This window comes from Martes martes (assembly GCF_963455335.1).
Source record: "Martes martes genome assembly, chromosome: 3".
NCBI lineage: Eukaryota > Metazoa > Chordata > Mammalia > Carnivora > Mustelidae > Martes > Martes martes.
In genome coordinates this window covers 72,869,599-72,889,065 of record NC_137890.1, presented here as the reverse complement: position 1 = coordinate 72,889,065, position 19,467 = coordinate 72,869,599, and the positions used below count along the sequence as shown (strand labels likewise).

The 19,467-nt window shown below is 47.3% G+C and overlaps 1 protein-coding gene across 1 annotated transcript in view; it reads right to left on the bottom strand.

The window, feature by feature from the left end:
- Window positions 1-19,467, bottom strand: part of SLC7A1 (solute carrier family 7 member 1) — a 74,817-nt gene that overhangs the window by 34,186 nt on the left and 21,164 nt on the right. The window contains exon 2 of the mRNA XM_080799761.1: window positions 4,133-4,232. The gene's annotated coding sequence lies outside the window, so the exon portion shown is untranslated. The remainder of the gene's footprint in view (window positions 1-4,132; window positions 4,233-19,467) is intronic.

Sequence of the window (19,467 nt, the reverse complement as noted above, 5' to 3'; positions counted from 1 at the left end):
GCAAAGGCTCTAATCTTTCACATTCACCTGCCATTTGCTCCCTGTCTGGGCTTTCTCCTCAAAGAGCCTGGAGATACACAGACTCCACACACCCACAGTTACCATGGGAATTATCTTTGTGGCATATGTCATGCACGAATAACCCCTCAGCAGGAAATGCCGCATTTTATGGTTGGTCTTCCTGTAATGACACTTTACCGGTAGCCAAAATCGCAAGCCCTCATCCCAAAAAGAAAAGCATGTAAATGTTGAAAGAGACGTCACAGCCTCCTTGTGCTCCCTGTTGAAGTTCGGCAATGACCTGCTGCACTCATCTACCTTCCGGAATATACTGGGAGGAAACCCCCCATATGTGGGGCCAGAATGGTCTCCGTTCTCTGGGCAAGAAATGACTCTGAGGCCCCGGAAGCAAATGGCCAGTTCCACAGGGGTTCGTGCACCATAAAATGCTGGAGCAAACCACCAAAGGCTGGCGGAGGACTGCCAGCGGGTCAGGCTGCCATCAGGTGGACAAGGCAGCCCAGGAAGTTGGACAAGTGTCGCTCCTTGCACCGGACAAGAGAGCAGCATTCGGTGTGCGGGGGCTCCTGCAGTGTGCGGGTTGGAGCACCAATGCATCCTCTGTCCCAGGCAGCGCCACCTGCTGTGTTTCACAGAAGACTCCAGGGCAATCCGATCACCCTGTCCCTTACGGAATGCTACCCGAATGTGAACCCACAGCCTCTCCATGTAACAAGAGTCAATCATCCAGACTGCTGTTCATAAAATTCTCCGTTCTTTGGTGACTGCTTTATAACAACCAGGGTCCACATCTCCAGAGAATGAGGAGACAGAGCACAGACTCCTATTATTTTTAAGGAATTTTTAAAGGGTAACCCACAGACATCATGACTTAGGCTCCAAATAACGCTGTCTACATAGACACTGCCACAGAAAAAAATTACTGGGAGGGCATCTTGCCTTCTAAAAGTTCACAGCCAGTCAGTCACACTTGAGACTCAGGACCACATTTCCCTACATAAACACTGTGACAAACTGCAGCCAGGTTCCAAAGGAGCTTGGACTGTGGAATCCAAAGCCGGGTTCCACAAACAGCAACTTCCTCTGACATTCCTGCTGTGGAGAGGAGCGCTGTGGGGGCATCCCCCACCCAGCAGGGTCAGGACGGCACAGAGGACATGTGAGTGAGTCAGAAGAATGAATGGACCCTATAGAGTTGTGATCCTTTAAAGGATTTAAATCATGGGTCATTTTGGAGAAAATAAAGGAGCATTTTAAAATAACTTTCCACAAAAATGGACAGTAGATGGCAATCGCTTTTCAAGGAGTAAGTAAAGGTGATCTGTGGTCGGCAGTCTCTAAGGTAGCCCCACGATCCACTCCTGGTGTTTCCCTGAGTGTGTGGGGGAACTGGGACTTGCTTTTAGTCAGCAGAACGTGGCAACGGTGCTGACGTCACTCGGCCATTACGTGACATGACATCGGGCTCCATCTTGCTTGCAGCCTCTCCTTGCCAGCTTAATGAACCAAGGAGCCACGCTTGGAAAAGCCACATGGCCATGAATGTCAGCCAGCAAAAGGCCAGGGCTCTGGGGTCCTACAACCTTGAGGACATGGATTTTCCCAGCAACCTGAGGGAGCTTAGAAGCAGCTTCTACCCCAGCCACGCCTCCAGATGAAAACCAAACCCTAGTCAATACCTTGACTCCAGCCTTTTGAGCCAAGCCGTGCCCTAACTTCTGACCTCAAGAACAATGAAATAACAGATGGGTGTTGTTTCAGACCTCCGGGTTGGTGGTTTGTTACGCAGTGACAGAGCACTCCTCCCGTGGTCTAGTCATGGGGCAGGGAGTGAGTCTGCATCCGTTCTCTCTTTAAATCTTCAAGAAGCTAAAAACCAGAGCCCAACATTTCTTTAACTTTCTCTGTTTTAATGGTGGAGTTAACGTTTCCTTGACCTGCAACTATTTTTTCTTTAAGTCTAAGTGATCTGAAAGCCATTTCCTCCTCTGGAAAAATGGCATGCATTAAATGACTATTATGTCATTTTTCACAGAATTGCATGTCTGCCCCGGGCCACTCTCCTGGGAGTTATAGGAGAGACAAAGGTAAGCAATGCACCGTCCCTGGGCTCAGAGTGCACACAGTCTGGGAAGGAAGACGAAAGCAACCATCTAACCATTCGGCAATATTTGCCTTAGGCCTACTCTATGCCTCCCCACCCTTCTAGGTGCTGAGGAAACGCCAGGGAAGGAAACCAAGCGACCTGGTGGCCTGCCCTCTGGGCAGGAAGACGGTTATGATAAACCAAGGAGCACAAACAAATGTGGCAGAGACCAAAAAGCCTCCTTGGGGCGTACCACCTCTGTCACCATCTGGCACCTGGTAGAACTCTCTTCACTCAAGAAGGGCCTACCTCCTGGTGGTTTCTAGTAGGTTGTGAATTCCCCTGATTTAGGTGCAGTTCACGACACATGCTCAAGGGCCTGAGAACCAAGGATGGCTTCCCCACGCATTCTGTCGCAGTGTCCTGATCCGAGAAACAGATCTGATGTAGACTTTTCACCCCAAGGTGAACACTCAGCACCACCGCCCCCCACACAGGCCAAGCTCTGGTATTAGGTAACAGGAAGAGGTTCTAAAATAGTCTGTTAAGACAGCACAGACTCATCTGTCTATCGCAGGAAGAGGAGGAAGAGTGCAGAATGAACTCACTCTAAGCACTTTTACTAAATAAGACCTGAAAGGAGAAGGAAAGAAAAGGATATCCGAGGTCCACAATGGCTTCTGGCACAACATGGGATAGCCTCCCATGACCCTGCTGGCAAGGATCCAGCTTTCCTGATTGTCTTCGCAAAAGTGCACCTGGTAACCTACACCTTTGTTCTGACATCAACAAGTTGCAATAGCCTCATTAACAAGGGGGGAGTCTCCCAAGGACATAGAAGCCATGGGGAGCCCTCCTAATTTCAAGGCCACCTGCTTGAAGATGCTTCCCTGTGGCAAAGGTCATGGGCCATATCCCCTGCAAAGTCCCTCTGATGAAGGATGACCTTGATTATAGGTGCATTCTTGATAGAGCTATATTTGGAATTAAGAGTCTGAATGGCCCAAAGGATTGTTAAGAATGTGAGACAGAGAGAGAAGCATCAGGTGAGGTTCTTTTAAAAACACACATGCCTGAAAAAACTTTACCTCCGTTTTTTTTAATGCACAAAATAGTTACAATAACAACGAAGTGCCCATACTCGGTGAACTTGTTACTTCAATCAAAAAATAACTGGAGTGATAGCTTTTAACTATTTTAATAGAAGAACCCTTCTTTGCCAAACCACCTCCGCTGCTGAACCCAACTGTGAGAATCAGATAAAACTGGAACCACTCTGACACAGACAGACAGGAGACACTGCGCCCCACTGGCTAGCCCTGACCTTCCCCCACCCTCCCTGCCTGGCTCCTTGGCCCCCTCAGGACCCTGGGGCTCCAAGGACCCGCCAGAAATACACTGACCTATGGCAGATCTCTACAGCACCTGAACCCAAAAACAAGCTACAGGAAGATCCCTTAGTAAAAGAGGGAAAATCTGAGGAATGAGGGGGTAGAAGCAAGAGGAAAAGCTTGAGAACAGGAAGGCAACTGGAGCCAGCCCTTGGCCTTGCGAAGCAAAGGCTCCAAGAGTCAAAGGCAGGACCACAGCACAGTGCATCAGGACTACTGCACAGGGGCCCGGCCCAGAGCAGGTCCCACCGTGTCCCATACACCATGCCACACACCAGCATCTACACCAGGATGGAGGGGCAGGCTCTGACAGATCTCTCCAAAGCATGCCTCGGTGGCCTCTGTTCAGAAGCCTTGCCATCTGCAGGGTATTTCGAGTTCTGTTTGAAGGAAATGTAGGAATTCAATAAAACCATGAAAGCGAGGAGGCACACCTGTCTTCTATTGAGTGGATGGGCCTGAAGACCTAGAAGACTCTGAAAAGGCAGAGTAGTCATAAGCTTTAAAAGATGATGACATAGAGTGTAGCTGTCCCTTAACCTATAAAGTCAACAGCTAACAGAAGGACTAAACGGACAATATATTCTAGCTCCCAAGAGACCGTCCTGCTGGGGTGCAGGTGGGCAGACTGTACCTGAAATAGGACGTAAGAACTCGTCACCTAGTCACCTGAGGATCACCTGGGTCCTGGAGCAAAGACGTCTCAGGAGGGATGAGATGGGAGCTTCTGGTTCCTGGAAAGCAAAGAAGAGTCATTAGGCCCCATCACGCTGGTTCCCAGAACCGCCACACCTATGGCTGCAACAGGGAGGGATGACTCCATCCTGCTCAGCAACAGGAAGGACATCCCACCTTACAAAGATGAATGGTATGGTGGCTGGGAAGGTGAGGTCAAATCGAAGCACCACCGGGTGGGGAACAAGACAGGAAACTGGACAAGGTGGCTTCCAAACCAGTGATCTTACCACATGACCTCCATCAGTGATGATCCTATCTCAAACAAGGATGGTATCAAAGCATCACCCAGACAGGCCACCTCCACAGATCCAGGATACAGGGGCAGGTGAGTACAAGCTCTGAGGCCCTCGCCAGGACCCGTGAGGGGAGTGAATCACCGCTCTGACAATGGCATTGAGCACTGAGACCAACAGAGCCAGACAGCCTCAGCTGGGTCCTTCGGGAAACAGGGGGACACCACCTGTAAATGGCATTTTGCAGCAGACTCTCCCAGAGCAGCTGCCCAATGGACTCAAGTGTAGCCCTGCTCAGCAGACATCAGGATGGGCTGGGATGCTCTAAACGTAGGATGTGTGCTCTTGTGACGAGCTGGCGGAGTGCCCTACAGTCCCACAATGAATGCGATCGAGTGATTAGAGTCACCACCGTCTGCAAGTGGGACCAGTCACCTTCGCGGGGGGCGTCCTAGGAAGAGGCTCGTCGAGGAGCAGCACATAGTCCTTCATTTCCTCCATCTTACCATTTCTACTTCGCACACTCACGTGCTCGCCCAGGAGCTGAAGAGGTCTAATGAAGATTCCTGAATGCAATCTGCACCACTGTGAACCCAGAGAGGATTATCAGTATGCCAAAGAGGCACACGAAGATGGGAATCAACACGGAGAGTTCCAGAACCTCGGCAGCAGCACACAGATTTCCCACAACTGAAATCCGACTCCATCCTCACCTGCACTCATTCCACATCAATACTCCATTCTCCTGCCTTCTGTTCTGAAAATGCCCAAACCCTCAGAAAAGTTAAATGAACATTTACATAGTCTTCACCTACATTTACCAATATTTAACATTTGCCGTTATCTGCTTTATCTTTATGTAAATATAAACTGTTCTCAGAAGCCACTTGAGAGTGAGCTATGATAGCTACCATGGCACCTGACCTCTAAGCACTTTGGTAACTCCTGAGAACGGCACTCTCCTACCGAAGTGTAATGCCATTATCATACCAAAGAAACTGATATTCATCCGGTAGCATCTTAAACACAGCCCAGAGGGAACACTGCTTGTTCCCTCTCATGCACCAAGCACCACAAGGGCCCTGAGAGGGCCAGGGTCCAGCAGGGGAGACCGACATACAGATGCATTTCCGCGACAAGGGCACCAAGATGGTGTGGCTCACATGGGGGTCTCTACCTCCGAAGGCTCCACCTGGAGAGTTGAGAAAAGGCTTATGCGATGAAGTAATGTTTAGAGGATGAGTCTAGCCAACACATACAGAGTAGGAGCTGAATGTGAAAACGGAGTGGCTTGAATGTGACAGCCAGAAGAATACTGCCCCCCCCACCCCCAAAGTCCAAATCCCAAATCCAGGAACTTGTCACTGTGTTAGGTTACATGGCAAGGAGGAATTAAGGTTGCAAGAGGAATAAAGATGCTAATCAGCTGACCTTGAGATAGGAAGATTTTCTGATAGAATAAGTGAGGGTCCCTACAAGATGGAAAGAGAAAGCAGGAGAGTCAGTGTCAGGGGGATGCAATGTGAGAGACCCGTCAGCCACCCTGGTTCTGAACATGTCGGGGACCAGCAGTCAAGGCAGGCAGGCAGCCTCTGGAAGCTGGGAAGGACAAGGAGCCAGATTCTCTCCAGAGTCTTAGGAATGGAGCACATCCCTGCCGACACCCGGACCTGAGCCTGGTGAGACCTATTTCGGACTTCTGATCTCCATCCAGAACTGGAAGATAATCAATGTGTACGGTTTTAAGTGAATGAGAAAACAAAACAAAAAACTGTGGAGGCTGGAAACAAGGCTAGAAACTGTCAAAGCGCTGGGAGATGGGGGCAAAGTCATCCAAGCCCTTGTGGCCAAGCCAAGAAAACTACACTTTGTTCTCTGGGGAAGGGAGAGAGCCAAAAGCCATGATCGGATCTCTATCTGGAATAAAAGGAGCAGAATCTAGAAGAAAAACAACCGACAATGTTGGTTGCCATTGATAAATTTGAGCTTTCAAACAAACAAACAACTTAAAATTTTGGGAAACTTGCATCCGTCACCCAGAACTCAAAAGTTTCTCAAAACTTAGAGAGTTTTCTGATGATACTGGTGGTGATACTAACAAATGTGATTTTTAGAAAACAATTACATGATAAAATCTGTCCACCTCTGGAAGATCTGTGTAATTCAGTAAGAAAGTAATTCACTGAAACAAAATCATGCATGGACAAATGACTGATTCAAAGGAGAAAATGGATTTTTTTTTTCTAAAGTACAAAACAGACACATTTTCCAGTAAAAAAAAAACCCCGTCAATATGGTTTCAGATTCTACTGTGGAACCAACTATCTCCTTTCAAGTTTTCGTGCAGTATCAAAAAAGAATACCCATAATTGTCCAAAAAGACTCCTGAAGTCCTCTGCCTTTTCCAAGTACCTATCCAAGGCCACATTTTCTTTATATATTACAACTAAAACACATCAAAACCGACTGATGCATAATCAAACATAAGAATCAAGTTGTCTTCAATTAAGCTGAACATTAAAGAGATTGGTAAGTATGTAAAACAACGTTACTCTTACTAATTTTTGTTGTTGTTGTTCTGGAAACTAGATATTTTCCATAAAAATGTTATGTTAACATAAAATGATTTATTGTTATTTTTAGATGGATTAGTATATAAACACTTGAAGTTGTTCTAAATTCTAATTTGTAACATGATAAACATTTATACATACAACCCACATAAGCAAAGCTCCTTCAAGTCCTCCATAGTCTGTAATTACAGAGCACAAGGGGGTTCCAAGACCAAGCGGTTTGAGAACTACTGCTTTCTGGGCTGTCCAGTCAAGTGAACATGGCCATGCTGGATCCAAGCTAATGTCACAAAACTCTACTCACACTTTCCTGTCCTGGTATACAAGCAGTTAATGCCCAACTCAGAGGTCCTGAAGAAAAGCATGCCATACATTAATCCAGGCTGAACTCATCAGGATTAATAGGATTGGAATGCATAGCAAATATATTCATTAGTACTGCTTTTCTTTAATCCAAGAATGTTCTAGCTGATTTATTCTATTTCAACAGATTTGACAACTCACTTTTTTAAAAAACAGAGTAATGAGAATGCTACGTACACTTCACACTTGAAGGATTTGATCTCCTGTATTTCATAAATACGGCCAGCAGCAAGCACACCGGACAATCTGGGCTGTAAAGGTGAGGCCATGACACCGGGGCTCTGTGTAATGGGGGGCACCTGGCACCTGGACAGGGCATATGTATGCACAGCAACATGAAAACAGCACGAGGCATATTTCCATGGAACAGTTTAGATATCAGAAGGAATCAGATCTTTTCATTAGGTACACTGATGAAGCAACAAAAATGTTTGGTCATTTTTTGAACATAATGCCCAACTTTCTGGCAACTTAAAGAGCTACTTTGCCTACGAGTGTGTTTTTATGCTGTTCTTCATTCCACAAATGTTCTGGGTGCCAGATATGGTTCTAGAAACCAGAGATGCAGCAGGGACCTGATCGGACCCAAACCCCTGACTTTCTGGAGCTTAGGTTCTATGACTGGAAGCCCCTCTTTGAAAAATGAGAATGGATGAAATATTAACTGGAAGAAGCATGCTTCTGCTCTCCTAAAGTAATTCCATGAGATTTTCAGATACAGGAGGAGCTCCAGTGACACAAGTATGTGCTCCACCCCACGAGAAGGGCAGATGCTGGGGCTGTTGTAAGGAACAAAGCTACAGGGAGCACAGTTCAAGGCAACTAGGCAATCTCTGTCATGTCTACTAACTCGAACCAAGATCTCTGGCAAGAACACAGCTCCTTCAGAATGGCTGAGTGCCTATGGAAGGGCCAAGCCAGTCCCTGAGCAGGCACGGAGGATGTCAGAATCCTGGCAGGGGAGCATTAGTAGTTTAAAAAAGCAAACCCTGATTAATTCTTTTCTTTGGCATGAATAGTTTTCAAATTTCAGCCTAAGATTTTTGTTGGTTAAAAGAGAACAGGGGCGCCTGGGTGTCTCAGTCAGTAAGCAGCTGCCTTCGGCTCAGGTAATGATCTCAGGGTCCTGGGATCGAGCCCCACATCGGGCTCCCTGCTCAGCAGAGAGCCTGCTTCCCCCTCTCCTTCTGCCTGCTGCTCTGCCTAATTGTGCTATCTCTCTGTCAAATAAATAAATAAATAAATAATCTTTGAAAATTTTTTTAAAATTTAGAAAAAGTAAAAGGGAGCATAGGCTAAGAGACTGCCAAGTAGTTAAACAGACATCAGTTTTCTGTTCAAGGGAAGAGGTGGAGAACGGAACGAAAGCCTGAAGTCCAGAAAGGAGCCTGCAATGTCCCCAGAGCCAGCGGGACAGGCCTCCAGGCATCCCGGAAGGATCCACCCCTGTGCCCAGAGACTTTCAGACTCTCATCCCCTGCTCCACGAGGAGCCTGCTGTGCGGGTACTGCGGGAACCACATCAAGCAGGGAACCCCCCAGTGGCTGTGCCTGTACCCTGCAAAGAGGACCACAGGAACGTGGGAGCCATCCCTGCTCTCTCCTTCAGCCTCCCAGTCTTAAAACTGCATTTTAGGTCTACCCAGAAATTACCAGACCCTTATTAACTGAAATAATTCACTCCCAAGGAACAGACCTACTTTTGACAGATCACGTTCCCCTATGCCTCAGTTGGACCCACATTTAGGACTTCCACAGCTCCATGACCACCTAACATGTGCTTGCTTCCCGTCTTCTCAATGATAAGGGCTTACCCCCTGACCGTGGGCTTCACAGCTGCTACTCAGTGGTTTCCCAGGAAAACACACACACTGGATTCCAGCGTCCACCTGAGAATGTGAATGCCTTACATCTTTTTCAAATTTCCAATGCCCACCCGAATCCTACCTGTACTGGAAACCTACACCAGTTTCTGTCCCCTCCCTGAGACAGCAATAACACTGCAGCCTAAATGCTATTTGAAAGACCACAGACTCCATATAGACATCTGTGGTTCTATAAAATTTATGAGGGGAAAAAATTACATATGCTAAAGGAAATGTGGTCAAGGAAATAACAGCAAGATATTTATCCTCCCCACAATCCTTCAATAATTAAAACTATTCCAGCCATTCTGCACCAAGGTAAAGGTCACTGGACTCACAATTTGATGACTCAACCTTCCTCCGAGATGCAAAATTCTCCACAAAAAGCCCCCCCAAATCCTCTTTGCTGTGTACTGCAACAGACTAGTGAAGGCCGTTCTTCCCCCTCGGCCTATGTCTCCTGGTGATGCCAAGGAAAGAGAAAGGGTGGCAAGAGAAGCTGTGAGGGGCCAGGTCTAAGGTTACAGGGCAATGGTTCTCAACCAAGGTTGCTTCTGCTCCCGCCAAGCGTCATCTGGCAATTCCTGGAGATACCTGTGGTTGCTACAAGTCGGGGGCAGGGGAGTGTTGTCGTCATCTAGTGCTCAGAGGCCAGGAATGCCACTCAATATCCTATGGCGCTCGGGGCGGAGTCCGCAGCAGAGAAGTATCAGCAGAGCACTGAGGGAGACAAAGCGTGCCTTTTACTGTATGAAACTGTCCGCTGCAAAGTGTTCTATGGACTTTTTTAAGTGAACTGGTTTAAGATTTTTTTTTCTTAAAGCTTCCAATAACGTCTGCAAACAAGCGTATTCACTAGAAAGCGAAATCTTGTCCCAACATTGCTGGAGAACCCTCCACTGTCCCGAAACCAGGGCTGAGAATAACGAAGAGGCAAGCAGAAGACAGGGAAGAGTAAACAATTAAAAAACACGGTGTGACTAAGCCATGCTTCACTTTTTAATGAGTTCTCATTTCTGAGGGCGAGTTGGTATCTTGTAGAAGGCTGGAGACCCAGGCACTCTGCATGACTCTGCTTGGAAGATGAAGGTCAAACCTGGAAGAGCTGGGATGGCCAGGGCAGGCCCCTGAGAGAGAAAGGAACCAGCAGGCTGAGTCCCACTGTGCTCACAAGGTCCGCAGAAAGAATGCCTCATCCCACTTCACAGGTGAGGTGCAGGAGCTCAGGGAAGGACCCCACTGTGATGGAAAGATCCCACTGCCACTTCATTCAACAGTCCTCTTGTTCTGCAAAACACGGTTTCAGTGTTGGAGTAGAAAGATATCTCTACTCTGTAGCTCTGAGAAAGCACAGAGATGAGGCAGTGTTCAGCATAGGAGGATGGCCACTTCTCTCCCTGACACGTTTTGCCTGCCAAGGAGCCATGAACCTCTATTTCTTAATGCCTGAGATCTGAAAAATGAAATCATAAATTCAAAGAGTTGGAAGTAACCAACTCACCACCTAATGCAGCAGTCCCCCCAGGCTGTCATGGATTTGACAGGAGAGAGAAGGGAGGAAGGAGGGAGGGAGGGAGGACAGGTGCTGCGGGAGGGCAGGTACAGAGAAGTGACTCTCCAAGCTGCCACTTGCCTCCCTCTTCAGAGCTCTCACCAACCAGCCTCTGACTTCTGCCTCCATTTGGAGTAATGCTTTGCATCTGAAGCCAGCCATATCCCCCAAGGCAAGAACAGTAAGAACGGCTCACATTCCAATGAAATGGCTATTAGGCGCCAGCCCCCTGTAAGGCGCTGTATGTGCATGACCTCATCTAACACTCAAACCAGGCCTTGACGTTTACGCAGCTGTTGCACCCATCTTACTTAGGGCAAGCCAGCCACATAAAGTAGTTTTAAAGCCGAGCCTTGGTTCAAACCTGCGCGCACCTGACTCCAAAGCCACTCGGATGCTCCATTATCTTTAACGCTACTGAAAATCTACATGAGCATATAATCGGTCCCCCAGGGCAGTGGGCCATGATATAATTACAGTAAAACTTTAATCAGACATAAGGAGGATCTTCCCACTTAGCAAATGCAATGAGATGCGAGGGAGCAAGGAGGCAAAGATAGGTCTTCAAGGTGACTTTGGTTTCAAACTCTGCTCAACCACTGACCGGCTCAGTGAGCTCGGGCAAATTATTCTGAAACTGTTTCCTCACTTCTCCAAAGAGGAAACTACTGCGTAGCTCATGGAATTGTTTAAAAATAGTAATAAATTGAGATTATGCATATAAATATAATCTGTATTTTTTAAAGTACTTATATTCCTGGGAGACTGTCCCTGAATAAGTGATATCATTTCAGAAATACTCTGCCTTCATTTCATCCCGTTCTGTAAATGCACTGGCTCCTGTCTGGCGTTTTGAAATTTCTCCGCCAAATAGCTAATGAGCGATACAAATAGATAAATGCAGCCAGGGGGAGCTGCTATTTTAAGAAATTCTCCAGTTGAAGGGAACAATTGTTTGATGTGTGAATAATCAGTTCTTAATTACATAGTTTGTCAATATTTTAAAAGAATTATCTCACTACAAGCTGCGGGGGTAGACTGTGGCACCTACCCTCTGTTTCTCTCTGCCAGTAACTGAACCCAAAGAGTTTAATAAAATACAATCATTGCCAGTAAGGAAGTGACTATTATTGAAAAAAAGAGGTACTCACGAAACATACACATACAATACAAAAACCACAGGGTGTTCTCCAAATGAGCAGCAGAGAAAGGAGACATGGGGGAATTTCAGAGCAATAGACCCAGGATGGAGCGGTCAGGGGAGATAGAGGCCAAGGTGAAGGTTTGGCGAGGCTGAGGGAAGAAGGTAGGCACTCCCCAGACAGGGCTGAGCAGCATGGAAATCTGGAGGTGTGGGATAGCACAAGGGGGTCCTGAGAGGGCAAAGGGGCCAGCCCACCAAGGCATGGACAGAAGGAAGTCAAGGCTCTCCTGTCCGTGGTCTACGCAAACCTTCTCCAAGATCTCTTCTAGCTCTACGTTGGTTTCCCCTAAAAACACACACACGAATTCTGGCCCTACACTGATACATTCTACTGAGACTCAGTAAATGCTACAAATGATCCCTTCTATTCAGGATTCTCTTAAGCCACCTGCAAGGGCCCAGGCAGGAAAATAAGGCTCTTGAACTCATGCTGTGTGCCCTGGAGAGGTGCCTGGGAAGGACGGCATCATCGCTCCAAGACACCCAGTGGGCTCCCCCAGAGAATACAGGCAGTAGCAACCTCTCTAGTTCCCCTACTCTCAGTTCTCAGGCAGCCTCTTCAAGTCACCCACCTCCTCCCTAATGCTGCTCTTAACCAACATTTTTTTTTAAAACCAGGGGCACCTGGATGGCACAGTCGCTCAAGCTTCTGATTCTTGGTTTCAGCTGAGGTCCTGATCTCAGGGTTGTGGGAAAGAGCCCCAGACTGCACTCTGCGCTCAGCACAGACCCTGCTTGGGTTTCTCTTTTTCTCTGCCCCTCCCCACCACACACACTCTCTCTAAAATAAATAAATAAATGTTTAAAAGAAAGAAAAAAGAAAGCAGTAGCATCCATGCAGACAGATCCTATGGTTTTGAGCCAAAGACCCTTCACCTGTTCTAGCTCTCAAAAGGCAGTGACTCGGCATTTTATTAACCCGTCCCTTTGCCAAGTCAAAGTTAAAGTTACTTCTCTTTTCTGGGGACCAAGAGATGTGCTGACTGTTTCATAAAAACCTATGGGGAGTAACACGGTGATGGCTGCAGAACAATGCAAGTGTACTTAATGCCACTGAAATATACACTTCAAAATACACAACAAAAAATAGAGTTGCCTTTAAAAAAAAAAAAAACTAAGAAAATTCCTAAAAAAAAAACAACATACTTACCATATGACCTGGCAACTTACTCCTAGATATACAACCAAGATAAACAAAAGCATGTATCCACACAAAAACCTGTACACAAATGTTCCCAGCAGCATGATTGAGAACAGCCAAGAAGTGGTTAAATAACCCTAATGTCCATCAAATGATGAATAAATAAAATGCAAAATACCTATACAATGAAGCATTATTCAGCCTTACAAAGGAGTGAAACACTGACACAAAAGCCACATGTGGATGAACCCTGAAAACACCACACTAAGGGAAAGACACCACTCACGAGAGGCCACATATTGTGTTACTCCGTTTATACGAAATGTCTCAAAATAAAGTCAGAAGGTGGATTAATGGTTGCCTAGGGCTGGGGAGGGGATGGAAGAGGGTTGGGGAGTGACTGTTGGTGCATATAGGCTTCCTTTTAGGGGTGATGGAAATGTTCTAAAACTGTGATAATAGTTGCCTGACTGTGGCTATAACAAAAAACCACTGAATTTATACTTTAAATGGATTAACTTTATGGTACTAAATTGTATTCAACAAAGCTGTTTAAAAAAATAATAAAAGCTAGGAGGAGCCCAATCCACCAAAGACAGCAGCATGGTTTCCTACGAAGGGCACCTGGGCAGATCCCAGGATTTCCACGAAAGTTCTGTGCAACAGCAGCACTTTCTCCATGTACTTCAATTCCACCTCAAGTCAAAATTCTACCTCTGACCCCCTGACCCAGAAATCAATAATTACAGTGCTGGTTGCAGTTGGTAAGAGGAGCTCCTCCTCCCTACACAAGGCGTTTATGGTACGTAACAGTCATTTTGCTTAAAGTGTTTCACCAATGGGCAATTATCTCTGGCGTAATACACCTTCCCTGCAAGCACTAGGTCTTTTCTCATTCTGTTTCACCACAAACATGAGCTCCAGGCCTAACACATGGCCAAGATACTTCGTTGTGACAGGGCACAGGATACTAAAACTGAAGAAGAGTATAGTCCGTTAAATAATATACTTTGTTAAGCTTTGAGCTCCAATGGGATACAAGGGAAACACCCCTCACTCTGTGCATATGTGGCCCGGATCTCAGAGAAAATAGGAAGGTTTTCATAGGTGATCAGAAGTAAAAGATCATCAAGCAGTAAAAAAAAAATCCAATAAGGTCTCTTCCACACTAGCGCAGAATTTCCAAAGATCATCAAGGTGCGCTACCAGGACAGATAAATCACCAGTGAGGCAGGGAAAAGACATGCCCAACTTGGGGAGCTAGAAGGAAAAATGGATGGGAAACAAATTTTGGGATACTTCCTGCACTGAATGTTCGGCATGCTCAGGAGGCTTGGAGGCAGCCCTTTGTCTGCCCAGGCACACCCGACAAGTGAGTTCATACTACTCTCCTGGGCATTTACAAGCCCTGGGTACAACTCACCGCAGGCAGGTGTCAGCCCGCCCCTGCCCTCCCACGGACGTGTCCCCGACCCTGCGGCAGCTCTAAAGAAGCCGATGGAGACAAATGAGTCTTGCATGTGGCCAGGGGAGGGGCACAGGTCCAGGAAAGAGGAGCCTGCCTGTGCCAGCCCAGTGATTACCAGAGGGAATTAAGCAAGCACTTGCAAGCCTTGCCCTCTGAATTTCTGTACTTTGATAGACTTAATTTGTTCTCCTGGGGCGAAATAGCAGGCTGTGTTGGTGCAATTCTATACAGGAACGCTTAGGGAAACTTAAGGGGCAGGGAGTGATTTAGGACTCCAAAGGGCTCCCACCCAGGGAACTATTCTCCCTGGGAGAGAGGGGAGCAAGGCAGGCGGGGTACCAGACACGCCTGCCATGTGTATCAGCCGGGACTCAATTGAGAAACGGCTCTGTCCTCTTGTTTTCTCCCATTAACTTACACAAAATCTCTTCTTGAGGCATTTCTTGAGAACATTTTCATCTGTGTAAAACAGTTCCCAAATAAAAAATCATCAAGAAACGCCAGTGGCAGGTAAGAGTCACACAAAAATCTAATACATTCCAAACCCATCTATTCTCACACCTCCTTTGTGAGTTTTTGTGTTATCTTTGTAGCGTGCATACTGTTCTTTATAATATCCTTCCTTAAAGGTATCCACCTCTTCCGTAATTTAAATATTTTTTGTAGAAAGCTTTGTATTACTCTCAAATGGAGTACCACCAAAATGATCTGAACTCAAATATTCAGCTCAGCTCCATCACCCAGCAGAAGGGCCGTCTGTTTCCTGCAGGGACCCTGATGGCTACAGTTGTACAGGTAGTGAGCACAGACGTGTCAGGTCTCTATTTTTTCTAACATCCATGGCTACTTAACATACTATTAAGATAAAAATGTTTGTTTGTGCCCTCCCTCAAATTGCACACAAGGCACACACACTGCACTTAGAGAAACAGAGACCCGGTCTGTAAGTTGGCAAACTATAGCGTGTGGCCCACTTTTGTTACCGAACAGAAGTTAAAAGTGGTTTTCACAGTTAAATGTTCTTTCCTTTTTCTTTTTTTAAGGAGGAGGACGAAAAAGAGGAAGAGAAAGATTCTCATTCAAAACATCTGGCCCCAAAAGCCTAACACATTTGCTACCTGCCCTTTATAGACCAGTTTGCTAAGCCCTGACCTAACCCATCCCTTTAAGTTTACCAGTGAGACAACCCAAATCCAGACACACTGAATGACTGAGAAGCACCTGCATGCAGGTCTTCAGGATTCTAAGTAACTGAAGGAATTTTACCAAAGAAGCCATCAGTTTAAATGTTTTCAAAATGGGCCTCTGTCCAACCATCTGAACCACATTTTAAGAATTGAATCTTATCTAAAGCAAACCAAAATGTCGGGATACACAACTGACCTAAATGGTCGTTGTCCTCCCAACACCTGAAATCACCTCCTCTTCTGTGTGCCCCAGAGCCAGGGACCCTCCACCCTTCTCCAATATATACCGGGAGCCCACCTGTGTGCACCCTGAGCTCTCCAGAGCCTGCAGGAGGAGACAGACTCTGTGAAGGAAGACACTCCCTAACACAGCCAGCTGTGGTCACCAAACCTTCCCCTGTCTGTCCAGGCCTAGGGTATGGGGCCACTGAGGGCACCCTGGCAAGGCCAGGCCATGCCACTAACACAGTTGGACCACCCCTAACCTTGGTCCTGACTTTGTAAACAGTCGCTTTATTAAATTCACCACCAATTACCCAGCTTGAGAGCACCATCTGTTCCCTGCGGGGGCCCTGATGACTCCGGCCTTAGGGGCAGCAAGCTCTGGATGTCTGCAGCTGCTTCTGCCACCTTGGGAATGTGGGCCGCCTGGGCCTACTCGGAGCACAATGCCTCTATTATAGACCTGCACAGCTGGACGGGGCTTGGACCACCTGATGACTCACCCTCTTCCTCCAAAGTGAGCTGCCCCTGAGCTGCCCTAGACCTAGCGTGGTCTCAAAAATGCCCAGAGAGAGTCGAGTGGTGAGTTTTAACAAGACACCGCATTTTAAAAAGGCTTTTTTCCCTAAGCCTTCAACTTAGTAAAATCTGAGCAGTTGGTATGTCGCAGACTCTGTGCTCGGTGTTTCAGATGCACAGCCGATCAACATTGAGAAAACTGAGCCTCGGAGAGAGGTTGTGGTGCTCGTCGGAGCTCTAAGCGGTTGTGTGAGAGTCGCCCCAAATGCTCTTTACTCAGCCAGGTTCCCCCCCATCTGAAGCCCCTTCTGTCAGCCCTGTGGCTGGCCAGCAACACCCCCCATACCACCCACACAGCGCCCTCGCCAACACGGCAAGGCCACCCTCAAGTCTGTCCACAGCCGGCCCAGTCCCACAATACGGAGAAGGCCAGGGCCGGGCGCAGAAGGCCTCCTGACCCGCAGCCTCCTGCATACCAGCCCATCACCTGGACCGGCCAACAAAGCCAACTACCCAGTACCTCCTGCCTGAGTGTGAATCCCTAGGCAGGCGCATTCACCATGTCTTTATGGCATAAAATGAAATGGTGGCTGCGGGCAGTTGTCCCTCTTATGAACATTCTCTGTCTAGGAGCCTGGCATGGGAGAGAACACCAGGGCTCCCTGCGCCTGGGTGGGAAGGCCTGGCAACTCCCAGCAACCCACGTTATTGACTTTAAGGCATACTGAGAGGGAAAAGGTTTTTCCTCTGTCCCATTTTATACCTGCTCACTGATCAGAGGAATCAGAAGCCCTGCCTGACCTGTGCCATCACGGGCAAGTCACCAGACTTCTCTGTTTCACCTGAAAACTGGGATAAGGATACTACTTACCTCACCTACACCTCAGCCCACCCCTGCCTTCTCCCATCTGCGAGAACCAAGGGACAGAGAGGCGAGACAGAAATTAAAGTCTCAGATAAGACCAGATTCCTTTTTTTCCCTCTGCAAGATGAGGACAATAGTACTAAGTGACACTTCAGAGTTTGGGAGAGGCCCAAATGAATTAACATTTGCACTGAAGAGCACCGGGCATACAGTAAGTGCTATATGTTTGCTGTTGTTTTTATTAGCTTTTTAACTTACAAGAGATCTTACTACCAGCCAGCCTGCGAAGTGATGTGAAGATCACGTACTCAAAATAACTGCGCTTTTATAATACGAAGGTATTCAGTAATTGACAAGGCACTATTCAAATACATAGCTGAAAACATAAAAATAAGTTGATTGATTTATTTCTATCGTCCCTAATTCAGATGGTGAAAGACTTCAGGGCTGTTGCCTAGAAATCTTTAAGTTGGCTTAAAACTATCAAAAAGATAAACAAGACCAATGGATATAAGATACATGAATTTTATATAAATGGTATAATTAACAATAACTGAGTTTTTAGCCACTGATTTTTATTTTAAAAGACTGAAACATCCTGGTTTCTGTAGCACTGAGACACATGTCCTCTGCCGTGTGCATTGCTTGGGGTTGGCAGGGACCACAGCCGGCCGTCTCCCCATGTCGTTCGGACGCCAGGAAACACTCAGCAAGCACTCCTTTAAAAGTGAGCAAGTCATGTGGCACAGGCAGCGGGTCCTTCCCCTGGACAAGAGGTCCAGAGACCTCTTCGCTGGTTTGGCTTTTGGGACAAATCTGGAAGTTTTCACTTTCATTTAGAAAAATAAAATGCTCTGCTTTACCTGCTCTACCACTGGGGCAGCTCCTCTGACTTCTTCCACTCTGAACTCCGGCGGGGAAAGAATGTCCAGTCAAGAGGCCACTTTCCTCCTGCCAGGAGGTCTGGACGCTCACAAAGCCCAGTTATTTGTTTTGCCAAACTGTGTATACATTGAATGGAAATGTTTGTTTTCCATGTCCCACTTTACGTCTCTAAAGACAAATGATTAAAGAATTATTTCGGGGGCATTTTTTTCGCTCATCCCCTCCAACCTGGTCATATCAAGCAGCCTCATTTCCTGCCTTTTAACTCACATTCTGTCGGCATATCATCCACTCTTCTTTGTTGACCTTTACATGTACAGTGTTGCTTCAAAACCCTTCTTCAAAGGAAAGGTCAAATGAAATGTCGCTGGGAAGGATGCCAGACGGCCACTGGCCAAGCAGGCACCAGCTCCCAGTGCTGAGGTTACCTGTGCGCGGTGTGACGAGGTGCCAAAGGCAGGTGAGGAGGCCCACAGCGGACCGCCTGCTCTCACGCCTGGGCACACCCACGGCCTCAGAAATCCCGTCCTGCAGCCCAGCCCAGGGCCCTCTGGCTGCGCACGATCCTTCATCTAGGAGGCCTTTCCTGAGCATTCCACGGCTTGTGCACTCCGTGAGGAACTGCAGGGCGTGGAGAAAGCTACGGGGTTCCTGTCCCAGGGGGGCCTATCATTTAACAGAGCAGAAAGGAAGTATGGAAAAACGTACCAAGAGAACACACTGGAGAATTTCCGAAGGATGGAGGGCTGGGAAGCCAAAAGCCACCACTGCCGAGGTCACTGCCATAGGAGTGGGACTCGAAAGGAAGAGACATGTGAGGATGGGAGGGTCAGCAGGATGCAATAAATGACTGGATATTAGAGGCAGGGGATGACAGCAAGTCAAAGTGAACTCTAAAACCTCAAGCCCACTTGACAGGGACACAGAGGATTCCTTAAGAAGTGATGTCAAGAAAAACACATTTGGGAGGCGAATCCTAAGTCTGGGATTGGAAGCACCGGGACTGAGGCGAGAGTGAGGCCAGCCCGAGGTACCGAGGTCCTGACTGTTTGAGCCCACCAATCTCTCTCTGCGTCCGTTCGTAATACACCGACGGGCTAGAAGCCTATGAAAGAAGAGAATCAGCAACATGGTAGACCAAACGGACCATCTAGA